At 43.7% G+C, this 15,299-nt stretch overlaps 1 protein-coding gene across 1 annotated transcript in view; it reads right to left on the bottom strand.

Annotated features, from left to right (window-relative positions):
- The window catches only part of REEP3 (receptor accessory protein 3), a 63,788-nt gene that overhangs the window by 36,284 nt on the left and 12,205 nt on the right, over positions 1-15,299 (bottom strand). The window lies entirely within an intron of this gene.

The following is a 15,299-nucleotide window of genomic DNA, read 5'->3' as shown; positions in this document are numbered from 1 at the left end:
AAAGATTTTAAGGCAGTTTGAAGGAAGCTTTGGGCAATGTATAATGGCACTGCTTTAACTCAGGATGGCTAAAATGACCCTTTACAGATGGATCTATTTCTTAGAACCTGCCTCTTTAAGAGATGACTGTAATATTGCCAATTAAAGGAACTGCACTAGTAGCAATGGTACATGTTTCAGGTGTAGTTTTACCGTAGGGCTACATGTGAACATGTGGCAGGTGTGGTGCTCTTAGGGGAATTACTCTGCAACTGCCAACCCAGCTCTTTGAAACAATGGTTCGTGGGTGGTTTGGAGACAGATTCTACACTATGAAGAGAGTTATGGAAAGTCCAAATTCATTTTCCTGGAACTCCCAAGGAAGCTCAGCCATTTCTACAACATATTGCTCAGATGGATGCTAATCCAAATGGTAGGAGCTCTTTCTTTACACAGACAGCTAATTTCTGCTCAAAGTTTTGAAAGTTCTTCACCCTCCCACTCAAACAAACAAACAAAAAAAAGACGACGACAACCAGGAGGGTGTCCCAGCAATGCATGCTGAGCACCAGAGCAAGACTAGTAGGTAACTGAATTCACACTACTGCCTAGTAGAGACTATATTCTCCTCACCCCTGCTAATTTGTCATGGTAAAGAGCTCTTAAATAAGAGCCTCATAAGCATGGATTGGTGGGACAGTTGATTGAGACATGGAATCAACAGCAGTGTCTAGAGAATCCCTAAATGATGAAAGAACTCTAATTTTGTAACACCATTATGAAATCACAGTTCACCGAGAGGGCGTGCCAATTAAATTGGAGAAGTTAGTTCCATTGACTGCAAAGTACGCCTCAATGCTAATAAGTCTACTGTGGATGCAGTTTTGCTGGAGGCAGGCATGACCATATTTCAAGCACTACAGGGGTTTGTGGCCAAGGGGGCAAGTGATTGAGGGTTTTGAACAGCAGAGAGATGGTATCCATGGACCATGCACCTATTTTGTGCCCACCCTATCAAAAAGAGGTAACAGATCAACAGAAAAAGACCATCACTTCAGTAATGCAAGCTTTGATGGAACTTCATGGTTATTTCTTGCATCTTTATAATATATGGCAAAGCAAGCTGTACTATGCCAGAAATTTAAAATCTCGGGTATTAAGACCCAAACAAAAGGGCAAGTTGTTCATCTACATGGTACAGGAGTAGAATCTGTTTATGATTGGCTAAATAACTTTAAATTTTGCATAACCTCCATACCAGCACCATATATAGCATAGATGCACTGAATCAGATCAACATAAACAGCTGAAGCATAAGCTATTGCAGTTAGATAAGGCCTTGTGTACACCAGACTTGACAGCCAGATTCAAATGGTAAGATGATGAATATTACTCCCAGGGCCACAACCCACTTTTCTTCCTCCTCCACCACCACCCTGACCTCCCCCAGCTCCTAGACACTCCATCCCAACATACCATAGGTACTTTACTCCAGATGTTTCTACTACATTCTCCTTGGATAGTGGACATGGGTAACTAGGTGTAACTTAACACCCTATTTTTGAACTGGAAAGTCTTAATGAGAAGCTATGTTTGAAAAAAATATGCATGGTAAATAGTGCATCAAATACAAATCTGCTTCTGAGCACAGTGAGCTGTGCTAAATTACAGTCAATCTCCAAATTCATTGATTGTGGACATCAATGAAATAACAGGATTGCAGTTTAAAAGAGGCTTTTTTAAACAGCTATCGGAATTCTTGCTGGTTGCCTAACTTAAAGCCATGTTATTCGTCAAAATGCAACTAACCAGGAAAATGATGGCTGGAGAGGTGAAGCAGAAATGTAATTGAGAGTCAATACCTTCTGTACAATGTTTGGATTCAAGCATGAAGAAGAGGTAGCTGAGAAATATAAGATGGATTTTTTTGGTGACATCAGTGACTGCGTTGGGTTTTTTGCAGGTTTTTTTTTTTTTTTTTTTTTTTTTTTTAGAATAAGTACTTAATTTCAGCTTTGCATTAATTGAATCATATACAGTACAGAGGAGGAGGTTACCTACCTATCACTGGAGGTTCTTTGAGATGTGTGGTCCCTATCTGACATGTGCCTGAGTCCGGAAGTGTTTCTTGGCAGAGTCCTTTGACCCACCCACGTCTCCTTGTTCTTCCAGCACTGAGTGTATAAGAGGTAGTGTGGGTCAACACCTCTCCAGTCTCCTTCTTACCATAATGGAATCCAGCCCGAAGCAGAGGGGATGGAGGGCAGTTAATGGAATACAGATAGGGACCATGCATCTCAAAGAACCTCCAGTTACACGTAAGTAACCTCATCCTCTTGAGTGATGGTCCCTATGTGTATTCCACACATGGGTGACTCGTGAACAGTTATCAGCATGGAGATGGGTGCACGGATGCCAATGGAAGTGCAGCCTGCAGTATGGCCTGACCCACAGCAGTGTTCATTGCTGCTGCTTGTGCGATGGCGTAGTGTGTTGTGGACATGTGAAGTCCAGTGAGGCCAATGTGGTGGCTTGGGCTCTATGATGTTGCACTCCGTATGTTTATGGAAATATGCTTATGAGTGTAAATATAATGTAACTGGAATATGCTTTATGCAAAAGGTCTCTTGTAATGTATCTACTGAGTGTGTTCATCCTATCTGTATGAATGTATCATTCTTGTGTCTGAAGCTAGAAATATGAAGTATTACTCTGAAGTCCTACTGTAACTATGCAAAGTGTGGGCCATTAATGGTGGTTTAGAATCTTGATGGCTACCATTAACCAGGACAATTGGTTGGAAATGGCTCTGTACCGGGGGAAAGGATCGGGCCCAGATTAGGAAGGAGTCTAGTCTGTGAAAGAAACTTATTGGAACATCTCTGAGGGTGAGATTTTATCTGTAATTAGTTTCTAAATGTATTAGGCTTAGACTTGCGGGTTTTGTTTTATTTTGCTTGGTAACTTACTTTGTTCTGTCTGGCATTACTTGAAACCACTTAAATCCTATTTTTTATATTTAATAAAATCACTTTTGTTTATTAACAAACCCAGACTAAGTGATTAATACCTGGGGGAGCACACAGCTGTGCATCTCTCTCTATCAGTGGTATGGAGGGCGGACAATTCATGAGTTTACCCTGAATAAGCTTTATACAGAGTAAAATGGATTTATTAGTTGTTTGGATTCCATTGGGAACTGGATATCTGGCTGCTAGAGATTTAAAACAACTCAGCAGGTTACCTGTTAAAGCCTGCTGCTTTGGGGGCGTGGTTCAGATCCGGGTCTGTGTTGCAGCAGACTAGCATTGTCTGGCTCAACAATGCAGGGTTCTGGAGTCCCAAGCCATCAGGGAAAATGGGCTCAGAGGTAATTTCAGCACATCAGGTGACAGTCCCAAGGGGGTCTGTGACCAAAATCGTCACAGGCTTGTGTTGAGTGCACTGTGATTTTAGCAGATGGAGGTATGATGCATTGGTTTTAGCATTCGCAGATGCACCCAGAGACCCATTTGGAGATGCGTTGGGACGAGGGGGCTTCACCACTGGACTTTTCAGCTATGGCCACAAATAGCTTTGGTGATGCGTGAAAGGGTCGAGTCCTGTGGAATGCCAGTACACGATGGACATCAAGGGAGCACAAAGCTTTGTCAGTAAGGGAAGGGTGTGGTTTGGGGCAGAAAACTAGCAGGTGTATGCACTGATTTAGATGGAACTCAGACACCACTCTTGGGAAGAATTTAGGGTTCAGCCATAAGAATATCTTGTGCTTGTTGAGCATCGTGTACGGGGAGAGTCTGCCATCATGGCTGAAAATTCACTGATTCGTCTGGTCAAGATAATGGCTATCAAGAAAGTCGCTTTCATAAAGAGGTGGGAGAGTGAGCATGTTGCTCAAAGAGTGGCTTTATTAGGGTGGAGAGAACGAGATTAAGATCCCATGGTGGTGTGGGCTTCAGTACTGGTGGAAAAGTGTTAAGTAAATCTTTCATCAAGCAGATAGTGGTGGGGTGCATCAACACAGAGGTCCATGGGAGACAGAAAGGCACTGAGTGCTGCCAGATGCATTAGAACAGAATTGAGGGTCAAGCCAACATCTTGAGGGTGAGAAGGCAGTTGAGGACAACTGGAATAGACACCATGTTCAGTGAGTGGTGGTGGCGGTGGGCCCCTGCTGTGAAGTGTCTCCATTTAGTTCAGTAGCAGGATCTGGTGGATTCTCTCCTGCTTTAGGTAAGGATTTGTCGAACCAGAGTAGAGCACCCCCAACGCCCATCCAAATACCAGGCTGTGAAATGAAGAGGGCCTGGATTGGGATGACAAAGCCTTTCCCAATCTTGTGTGAGCAGATCCGGGAGTGTGCAGAAGCAGAGTGGTGTGCAGGCAGAGAGTCTGAGGAGGTCCATGAACCAGAACTGATGGTGCCAGAATGGGCTATGAGTAACCAGGAGAGAGCCATAATCTTGTGTAGCACCTGTGGCAGCAAGGGAATGGGGGAAGGCGTAACAGAGGTTGCCTGTCCAGGGGAAGAGGAGAGCATTGCCCCGAGAGTCCTCCCTTAGAGCAACTGAGGTTCTCATGAGTAGCAAAGAGGTCCCATCGGGGAGGGAGGGTGCCCCACTTCATAAAGAGGTACAGGAGCATGGCATCATGTAGCTTCCACTTGTGTTTGAGGTAGAGTCCTGCTGAGCATGTCAGCTGGTGAATTCTGGGTGCCTGGTAGGTACACAGCTTGAAGCGTCACATGGTTCTTGATGCACCAGTTCCAAATCCGGACCAACTCTGAGCAGAGGGAGGAAGACCTGGCACTGCCCTGCTTGTTGATATACACCTCTGCTTCTACGATGTCAGAGAACAGTTGAATGTTGGGGGACTGAATGAGCAGGAGGAAGGCCTGGCACGCTTAATGGAAGACTTAACACATTTATGTGTATCCTGGCTTCCCATGGCACCCATACCCCCTGAGCTGTGTGATGGCCCAACCCATGAGAGAGGCATCCATTATGATGCTGGCCTGTGGTGTGAGAGGGACAAATGGGGTGCTGATCATCATCTTGGAGAGATCAGACCACCATGTGAGGGAGGACAGCATGGCCTTGAGAATGGTGACCCTGCACTCTATATGGTCTCTGTTGCATCCATTGATGGAGAGGAGCCATGCCTGAAGACAACACATAAGGAGATGTGTATGCAGTGTCATGTAGGTGGAGGCTACCATCTGACCAAGGAGGAAGAGACAGCAGCTGACCACAGTGAATGGTCTGTGACACACATCAGCTCTGAGGGCTGTCAGTGCTGCAAAGTGGTCTGCCAGGAGAGACCCCCTCACCACACTGGAGTTGAGTTGCACCCCACTGAAGTGTATTGAGTGTGTAGGTGTCAACACTGACTTTTCCTCATTAACACAAATACCTAGAGATGCCAGGAGACTGTGAAGACTGAGGATCATGGATATTGGTTCCTGTCACACTAGCACCACAAGGAGCCAGTCATCGAGGTAAGGGATTACTGAGTAGCCTAGATGGTGCATCTGGGATGCTACCATGGCAAAGACTTCAGTGAACACTCTTGGTACCGTCATTATGCCCAATGGGAGGACCCAAAATTGGTAATGCTGGTGCCCTACCTGAAAATAGAAGAACTTGCAGTGGGCTGGGTCAATATCCAGGTGAAAGAAAGGGTCTTCCATGTCGAGAGTCACAAACCAGGCTCCCTCGGGTAGGGAGGAGGATAATCAAGCTAACATGAATTTGGACTTTCCTTTAAACATGTTGAGCACCAGAAGATATAGAATGAGGTGGTGCCCTCTGCACTTCTTCAGGATGATGAAGTAAGGTAAGAAGAAACCTCAGCCCTGGTAGTGAGGCAAGACAGGTTCTATCACCTCCTTGAAGAGCAGAGTGTCTGCATCTTGTTGGAGGATCAGTTGATGGGATGGGTCCCGGGGGGAAGTGGGGAGAAAAGGAGGGTGATGCGGCAGGAATGAGAGGAATTCTATGGAGTCTTGGTGTCTCTGGGGTGAATGATCTCTAGTATCTGTCTGTGGTGATCTTGCCCCAATAGTGCGCAAATAGGTCAAGACATCCCTCAAAGACAATATGGGATTCCGGGGGTGGCATTGGTGGAGGTTCATGGGTCTGGACCTGTATGTCAGAACTGAGGCTCGGTCTTCTGCTGGGAGGAAGCAGGACCAATCACCAGACAGATTTTTGGCCCAGATCCCTAAATGGCCCGCTCAAAGATTGAACTCACAACCCTGGGTTTAGCAGGCCAATGCTCAAACCACTGAGCTATCCCTCCACCCAAAACTGAAGTTAAGGAGAGAGTCCTCAAGAGATGCCTTCTGAACTTCTTGGGGGAATATCACAGGGGGAAAGTATCCTTCTGCCTGACCAGGGATCCTTAGATTAAAAATCTGAGGCTCTACCAACTGAGCTAGCCAGGCTCACATAAGGAAAAAGTTATGACAAACTTTGAAGCTTTGAATGTAGCTTCAATTTACATTTTAAATACTTTCAGAACGGAAGATGGCTAGAAATAATTTTTATTTTTAAATATGAAGACTGATTTATATTATGACAACTTTTTTGCAGTGAGGTGGATAGGTTACTACCACATGAGAGTGTGTTTGGGGAATGAGGAACAGAAAGAGGAAACCAATAGGGCTAACATCTATGAAATGAAGATAAGGAGTGTTTATTTTAAGTTGAGAAGAGATAGCAGGTGTTATGAGCAAGCAACTGCCACTCATCACAGCAAAGGCATGATGGTCAATCAATTTAGGATGCTTGCACCAGGATCCTAACAGCAGGTGGTGTCAGATCAATAACAGCCATCAGAATATGAACTTGAACATAGTTGAGACGTATAAATGAGGGATTAGGAATATATTTAAAAAAAAACTTCTAGAAACAATTAGATTTTTGGATTGGATTGTAGTGAGAGAACATATTTTAACTTGCTTATTACCTAAATACCAGCACACAAATAAGTAAAGTTTAGAGTTCACCTCCCTCAGACCCATACACTCTTACCTAGAACAAATAGTTTTCAATCCCTTGGAAATTATTTTTTCATCCACTAAATTTGTTTGTCCAGCTTTTTAGGTCATATAATAGAATATTCTAATATTCTAATAGAATATTAGGTCATATAATAGAATATGGGGGGGAGGGATAGCTCAGTGGTTTGAGCTTTGGCCTGCTAAACCCAGGGTTGTGAGTTCAATCCTTGAGGGGGCCACTTGGGAATCTGGGGCAAAATCAGTACTTGGTCCTGCTAGTGAAGGCAGGGGGCTGGACTTGATGACCTTTCAAGGTCCCTTCCAGTTCTAGGAGATGGGATATCTCCATTATTATTATTATATTATATTCAAGTGCTTTGTTGCTACAGTGATGGGCACCACAGAAACCCCTAAAATAGACTTTAAATAGAACTCCCATCTCTCCCACTGGCTGTACATTTGAGAATTAAGAGTTCATCAGAATGATCTGATACCCATACACTCAACAGGTTACACAGCCCTTTATTTTGAAAGTTCTATCTTGGGGGAGTAATGGGAGCCCAGAAACAAGTAATGGAGAGATTAAGATTCTGAAGATCCAATTGCAATATTTAAACCGATATGTCTACACCAGTACTGCCAAATTCTGTGATTTGATGAGTGTCATCGAAGCCCCAGCTTTCGGAGTCAAATGATTACATGAGAACGTCAGCTGTGGTGAGGCTTCCTTAAAAGTTTCTAATCCTTGCAGTTGTAGAGAAAACTAAAGCTTCAAAAACCATCACCCACATGTATACTAAAGGCTCAGAAACCAGAAGACAAGTAAGGGGAATCTTTTTTTAAAATTTATTTTTAAGTCATGATCTGAGGGCATGACTCATGATTTTTCAACACCACCACATGTTCACTACCGTTTACTTTAATGCAGAAATACAGCAATTATTATTTTTCACTGGTGAACTGAATCTAGCATGTTCAGTTGTAGATGTTGCTAAATTCCAATTATAGTTGATGAGTTTGAATGGAACTCTGACATGCCCCAGTTAAGGCTGGGGGGAGGGGGTTGGAGGAAACCACCACTCACATCCCCCTCCCTCTCTGAAGGCACGCACACACTCCTCATTATGCTGGTTCTATTTAACTTTTGACAGTGAGACAGCTTTAAATACTACTCATCCCTCATTTGTACTCTAAGCAGCAATTATCTATGCATCCTCTCCCCCCACCCAAATATATCATTCCTGAGGAAAACCTAATCCTTTCGTTATTTAAAAAGGTCACAGGGTACAGAGTCAACCTTCCCTTTTCCTTCCAGAGTTTCCTTGTGTATATTTTTCCCGAGATACGTTATTCTCAAAATCAAGTTATAAACATTAGCATGGGAATTATCTAGTAGTTACAGTTACAACATAAGACTTCCAAAGTTACCAATCACATCAGCTGCAGAGAATTTCTTTACACTCTTAAGTATTTAAGAACATTTGCTCTCTTCCCTCACAACAGTTTATGTTGGGGGTGGGGGAGACTGATTCAGTGTATTAAGATATTGATGCACCATATGAGCTGTCAAAGCTCCAGCATCTGAGGTCTTTTAACATAATCTTTGTGATTTAGGAGGTGCTTTAATGTAAATACATAAATAAGGATTAGACAGACACTTATAACAGGAGACAGAGTCCTGTGGCATCTTATAGACTAACAGATGTATTGGAACCACAGGACTCTGATGCTTTTTACAGATCCAGACTAACACGGCTACCTCTCTGATACTTGTTACAGGAGAGACTCTTACAGATTAGGGTACCAAGTCATTTCCATTCTTACTGTTTTCAGTAAATATTTTCTGCAATTTCCAGCTACTGGTCTGAAGCTTTCCAATTCTGGCCTGTGGCTGAAGCTTATTTATTTAAATGCCATGACAGTGCCATCATTTTTCAGTACAGGAGAGTGGAAAAATGCTCTTCTCCACTGTATGCGTCACATTTTTAGAACAGCCTTAGTGCCAAAACAGCTGGAAGTAGGAAGCTAAAATTTGGGAGGGAAGTGGGCTTAAGTGAGGAGAACTGCCTTTGAATGTTCCAGAGGAAGACACATTTTATTTATGAGATTGACACAAGGAAAAAAAAAAAAAAAAAAAAAAAAAAAAAGACACCACACTTCAAATGTACAGTACATTTGGTATATGTCTAAGACCTTTTTTTAAAGTAATATCCATACTCCCCTAGCCTCATCTGCATGAAAGATGGGACAGGAAGACATCTCAATTTACATACAGAATGGAGAACAGAGAACCACACTGAATTCTGGAACCAGAAAAAGCAGGGAAGCCCTGCATCATGGGACTCTCTGCTCCAGATGCTAATAAACCTATGTCTGCACACACCCAGCTCAGCAATTACACTGGTATACAATTTTTGAGAAGTCGTCTGCTTCACAGATAAAATGTACTATTTATTATGAATTTTGATGTGCTGAATTCAAATATGACAATTAAAACAACTGATTGGCTACTGTTTCTAAGATATTTAAGTTTTTACATTTTATGTCTATGTATATTGTGTAGATTGTAGAGTTTTAATAATAAATTGTAACCCTAGGTCTTTTCCTGTGTTTATGGTTGCTTTACATGATAATATTTCACCCATCCTGTTTAGGTAACACTTTAAAAATCAGCAAAAGGGTTACATAAATAAAATTTATTATGAAACAAAAGGCAAAAAACTATTATGTACATAGTTTAGTCCTATTCAGTGTCTACTTGGCGCTTCTTGGCTTGTCTCTTGTATTCATTAAATGGAGCATCTCTTGTCACTGTCCAGCAATAGTCTGCAAGCATTGATTGGGCTCCATTTGCCCTGATAGCGTTTCTCCATAGTTGCAATGTCCTGGTGAAATCGCTCACCGTGCTCGTCGCTCACTGCTCCGCAGTTCGGTGGAAAAAAAATCTAGATGAGAGTGCAAAAAAATGTATCTTTAGTGACATGTTGAAACCAAGGCTTTTGTATGCCTTGAGGAGATTTTCCACCAACAGCCTGTAGTTGTCTGCCTTGTTGTTTCCGAGAAAATTTATTGCCACTAACTGGAAGGCTTTCCGTGCCGTCTTTTCCTTGCCACACAGTGCATGGTCAAATGCATCATCTCGAAGAAGTTCACGAATCTGAGGAGCAACAAAGACACCTTCCTTTATCTTAGCTTCACTTAACCTTGGAAATTTTCCACGGAGGTACTTGAAAGCTGCTTGTGTTTTGTCAATGGCCTTGACAAAGTTCTTCATCAGACCCAGCTTGATGTGTAAGGGTGGTAACAAAATCTTCCTTGATTCAACAAGTGGTGGATGCTCAACACTTTTCCTCCCAGGCTCCAATGACTGTCGGAGTGGCCAATCTTTCTTGATGTAGTGGGAATCTCTTGCACGACTATCCCATTCGCAGAGAAAACAGCAGTACTTTGGGTATCCAGCCTGCAGACCAAGCAAGAGAGCAACAACCTTCAAATTGCCACAAAGCTGCCACTGATGTTGGTCATAGTTTATGCACCTCAAAAGTTGTTACATGTTGTCATAGGTTTCCTTCATATGGACTGCATGACCAACTGGAATTGATGGCAAAACATTGCCATTATGCAGTAAAACAGCTTTAAGACTCGTCTCCGATGAATCAATGAACAGTCTCCACTCATCTGGATCGTGAACGATGTTGAGGGCTGCCATCACACCATCGATGTTGTTGCAGGCTACAAGATCACGTTCCATGAAGAAGAATGGGACAAGATCCTTTTGACGGTCACGGAACATGGAAACCCTAACATCACCTGCCAGGAGATTCCACTGCTGTAGTCTGGAGCCCAACAGCTCTGCCTTCCTCTTGGGTAGTTCCAAATCCCTGACAAGGTCATTCAGTTCACCTTATGTTATGAGGTGTGGTTCAGAGGAGGAGGATGGGAGAAAATGTGGGTCCTGTGACACTGATGGTTCAGGACCACAAGTTTCATCCTCTTCCTCGTCTGACTCAAGTGAGAATGATTCTGGTGCATCAGGAACCGGCAGTCCTTCTCCGGGGGGTACTGGGCGTAGAGCTGATGGAATGTTTGGATAATGCACAGTCCACTTTTTCTTCTTTGACACACCTTTCCCAACTGGAGGCACCATGCAGAAGTAACAATTGCTGGTATGATCTGTTGGCTCTCTCCAAATCATTGGCACTGCAAAAGGCATAGATTTCCTTTTCCCTGTTCAACCACTGGCAAAGATTTGTTGCACAAGTGTTGCAGCATACGTGTGGGGCCCACCTCTTGTCCTGATCTCCAATTTTGCAGCCAAAATAAAGGTGATAGGCTTTCTTAACCATAGTGGTTATACTGCGTTTTTGTGATGCAAAGTCACTTCACCACAAACATAGCAGAAGTTATCTGCACTGTTCACACAAGTACGAGGCAGCTCTGCTCACTTTGGCTAAACAGAAATGTGTCCCTTTGCAAAATCAAACACTGACAAATAAGAGCATGACACTGTATGATTTCTAGAGCTGATATAGGGCAATTTGTTCAGCAGAGTGATGTAAGCTTCGTTATGATTGCATCATCCATGAGTTCTAGGAAGAACATAATGCAATTCATATCATGTATGATGCAATACCAGCTTCAGATTGCGTCATTCATTGTTTTGCCTAAAAAGTAAGTACTGTCCAAATCCAGTCATAGATTTAGTCACAGATCCAGTCAAAGATGTATTTTAGTCATTTCTGGTTTAAACTGAGATCCCTTCCCTTTATAACTCACTTATTCTCTACCATTCCCAAGTCAAGGGTCTTATATACTGACCCAATAGCATATCTTGAAAACTAGAGCCAATCAACAATTTTAAGCATCATTTTTGTTCTCAGTGACCCAGAATTAGTAAAGTTTGACTACATTTATTTCAGAAGCATTTTGGCTGTAGAGCAGTGTTATCAGACCAATTCTAGTAATGAATCCTTAATTGATATCCAAATACTAAAGCAGCCTAGTTGCACTGTGAGCTCCCTGGAAGATAACACCACCCATAGCCAAGAGTGATCAGCTCCTATTGTCTAGCCTAAAAAAAAACACCTTTGAGTCATCAGTTTACCTATAAACAAATCTAGTCTTCTCCCTTGAACAATTGTATTTTCTCTACAAAAATCCCTACTCACCCTCTAGTCAGGGTTCTGATGCGTAGATCCAAACTATGCATCAGTTCCACTGGAATGCCATCTTCTCCTGACTGATCGTGCTGGGAGCTCTGCCTGTCTCCAGCACTCAGGACCCTCTGCTACCACCATCACCTGGGAACCCCGACCAGTTCAAGCCTCATGGAGTGGGTGAGATCCCCCCTCTTTCTCTCTCTCTGTTTTCCTTTCTAACTTAGGTATTAACCTTTAATGTTATGTTGGTTTAGCCCTCCTTGTGTAGTTATCACTATTATTCAGTAAATAACTTATTGTTAAGTTAGTTGCTTCTCTCTCTCTCTTGCTGAACTTTACTCTGTGTTTTTAGCTTCCCCCATTCACTCTACAGCAACGCTTCTTTTACCTAAAAGCTAAAGATCCCAGTAGCACCCAAAATACTGTGGGGTTTGCTCATCAAGTAGGTTACTGCCAATACAATTCTGATGTGAGAGTGGGGATAGAGATGTGCTGAATCTGGGACGCATAAGAGTAACAGTTTGAAAGTGCTGCTTGACCCAGTCCATGGAGCCCAGGAGCATATAAGGAGAAACAGCTTGGAAGTGCTGCTTCCTCCAGCAACATACAAGGGGTCAGCTTGACAGTGCTGATTGACCCGGTCTGCTCAGACTTGCTCTGTTAATGTATGTGTGGGTGTTCATCCGCAGGGCCGTCTTTGGGCCAATTCAACCAATTCCCCTGAATCAAGCCCCGCGCCCAAGCCCCGGTACGACATACCCGTGTGGCCTGGCTTCCCAAGCAGGGGCTGGAGGCCCAGGCCCTTTAAATTGCCACCAGAGCCCCACTGCTGGAGCCCTGGGGTAGGCTGTGGGGCTCTGGGGGCTATTTAAAAAGTCCGGGGCTCCCACTGCTTCTACCGCCCCAGCCCTTTAAATAGCCGCTGGAGCCCCACCGCTTCCCCAGGGCTCCCACAGCTATTGAAAGGGCTGGGGCGGTGGAAGCAGGGGAGTCCCAGGCCCTTTAAATAGCCCCCAGAGCCCTGGGATAGCGGGGGCTTGGAGGCTATTTAAAGGGCCGGGACTGCAGCTGCCTCTGCTGCACCCTCTGCCCGCACCAGCCCCGCCCCCTCATGCCCTGCCCGCACCAGCCCCGCCTTACACCCCCTGCCCTGTCTCCAGCCAACCTCTGCCACACACCCCTACAACCCTGCCTGAAGCCAGCCAGCCCACCCCACACACCCCTGTCTCCAGCCAGCCCTGCATCCCTTGCCCTGCTTGCAGCCAGACCCTACCTCGAGGCAGCCCCTGCCCTGCCTCCAGCCAGCCCCGTGTCCACTGGTGCCCTGCAGTTCCCAGGGCAGTAACCCTGCACACCTGCTTCAATGAGGGGGGCAGGAAGCAGCTGGGACCCACACATGTGCACACCAGACCCCCAGGGAGTGGCGGGGACCCACACATGTGAAACAGAGCTCATTAATAACCCATCAACAGCATATATGATGCAATGTACATAATATATAATTTTATCATTTATATAGTTATGGAAAGTAAATAATACATGGAAGAAATGAAAGGCTTTTTTTAATTTTTTTTTTTTTTTGTTAGTCATCCCTGCCGAGGCCCCGCCAAAAACGTTCGACTTGGGCCCCGCGCTTCCTAAAGCTGGCCCTGTTCATCCGGTTCTGGGGCTGGAGTAATCCAGCCCTAGGGAACCTAGGCCCTGCAGGATAGCTCCATTGGGAGGGGACTTGCAGAAGGGAGAAGTAAAGCTCCATATGAAAACACAAGTGACACAAGCAGTACATCAATAGGATTACAGAATCCCCTTCCCAGAAAAGTAACCCAAATAAATGAGCATACTCCAAAGTAAGGGGCAAATCTGGTAACACAGGGCATTATGCATTTAAGTTATGATTACCTGTTAATCATACCACCTTATTGTAATAATACACCCCGAGAGGTCAGAGCTACCCTTAACATTTTTCCCTGTGGCAACTGTAGGCCTAACGTTTTTTCCATTAAGCTTATTTACCAGAGGCAAGCTTTGCTCATAACTGGGATCCTGTTGGTCTAACTTCAGCAAAAGCATGTGATGTACTTCAGAAAAGGGAATTCCATTCCTTATCGGCAAGAGAAGTCACACTTGACTTGCTGTACCTAAAGAAACTAAAAACAAGGTTGCATGCACTGTTGTAGAGGCATTGGTTCCAAGATATTAGAGAGATGAGGTAATATATTTTACTGCACCAATGTCTGTTAGTCAGATAGACAAGCTTTGAGCTTATACAGACCTGAAGCACAGCTTTGTGTAAATTACAGCTTTGTGTAAATTGCAGACCAGAAGTAGTTGGTCGGACATGTAAAAAAAACTCCCTCCCCCCCACCCACCCACCTTGTCTCTCTAAAAACACGGTTGACCAACTAAGGAATTATGTTAACCGCTATGGGTTTTCAGAAGTGGCTTTCTTTCCACAACTGAAGGGAAGCATAGCATAAATTTGATCTCATTGTATCCTCATCTAAGATTTGTATTAACCTCAAGTACTTGTGTCACGGAAAAGTAACACCTACAAAACTTGACATGGCTTGGATAGTGGAACCTATGTGAATGAGAAATGAGAAACTTAACACAGAAGATGGGAATATAAATCCACAGAACCCCAAAACTGTGGGCTACAGAAATTTTCATGGGAAACTCAACTACTTAAGAAGGTAGTTTTCTATACGCACGCACACACACACCCCATACTTTGATGTGCCTAACTAGTCATTAGGTGTTACAAGTAGCATCAGTTAATCACATAAAATTAAAAGAAATATCTTCAAAACTAAGGGAAATATATGAAAATTCAATTTAGAATAAAATTTCCTTGGTGACATATTTAAATATTACCCCTTGTGTCACAGAACTAAACAGGAATATCCTTCTACAGACTATTCCCACAGATTCCTTTGAGGCTTGGATATGAAAGTTACATAAGGAGAAAACTATGACAATTAACAGACAGAACAAACTCCAGACAGTGAATGTGAAGGAAAAGAGGGCGCGTTTTTCCTTTTTCTACTCTTTGCTCCCAAAGCCAAGTCTTCTATTACAACAGCCGCATTAGCAAAGGGAGGCAAAGCAAAAAGCATTATACTGGAACTCTCCACAGAAAGTTCTTCTGTCTTGGATTT

Source organism: Malaclemys terrapin, chromosome 7 (assembly GCF_027887155.1).
Source record: "Malaclemys terrapin pileata isolate rMalTer1 chromosome 7, rMalTer1.hap1, whole genome shotgun sequence".
NCBI classification, from domain to species: Eukaryota; Metazoa; Chordata; order Testudines; family Emydidae; genus Malaclemys; species Malaclemys terrapin.
The sequence above is the reverse complement of the archived record's forward strand: the minus strand, read 5'-3'. Positions and strand labels throughout refer to the sequence as shown.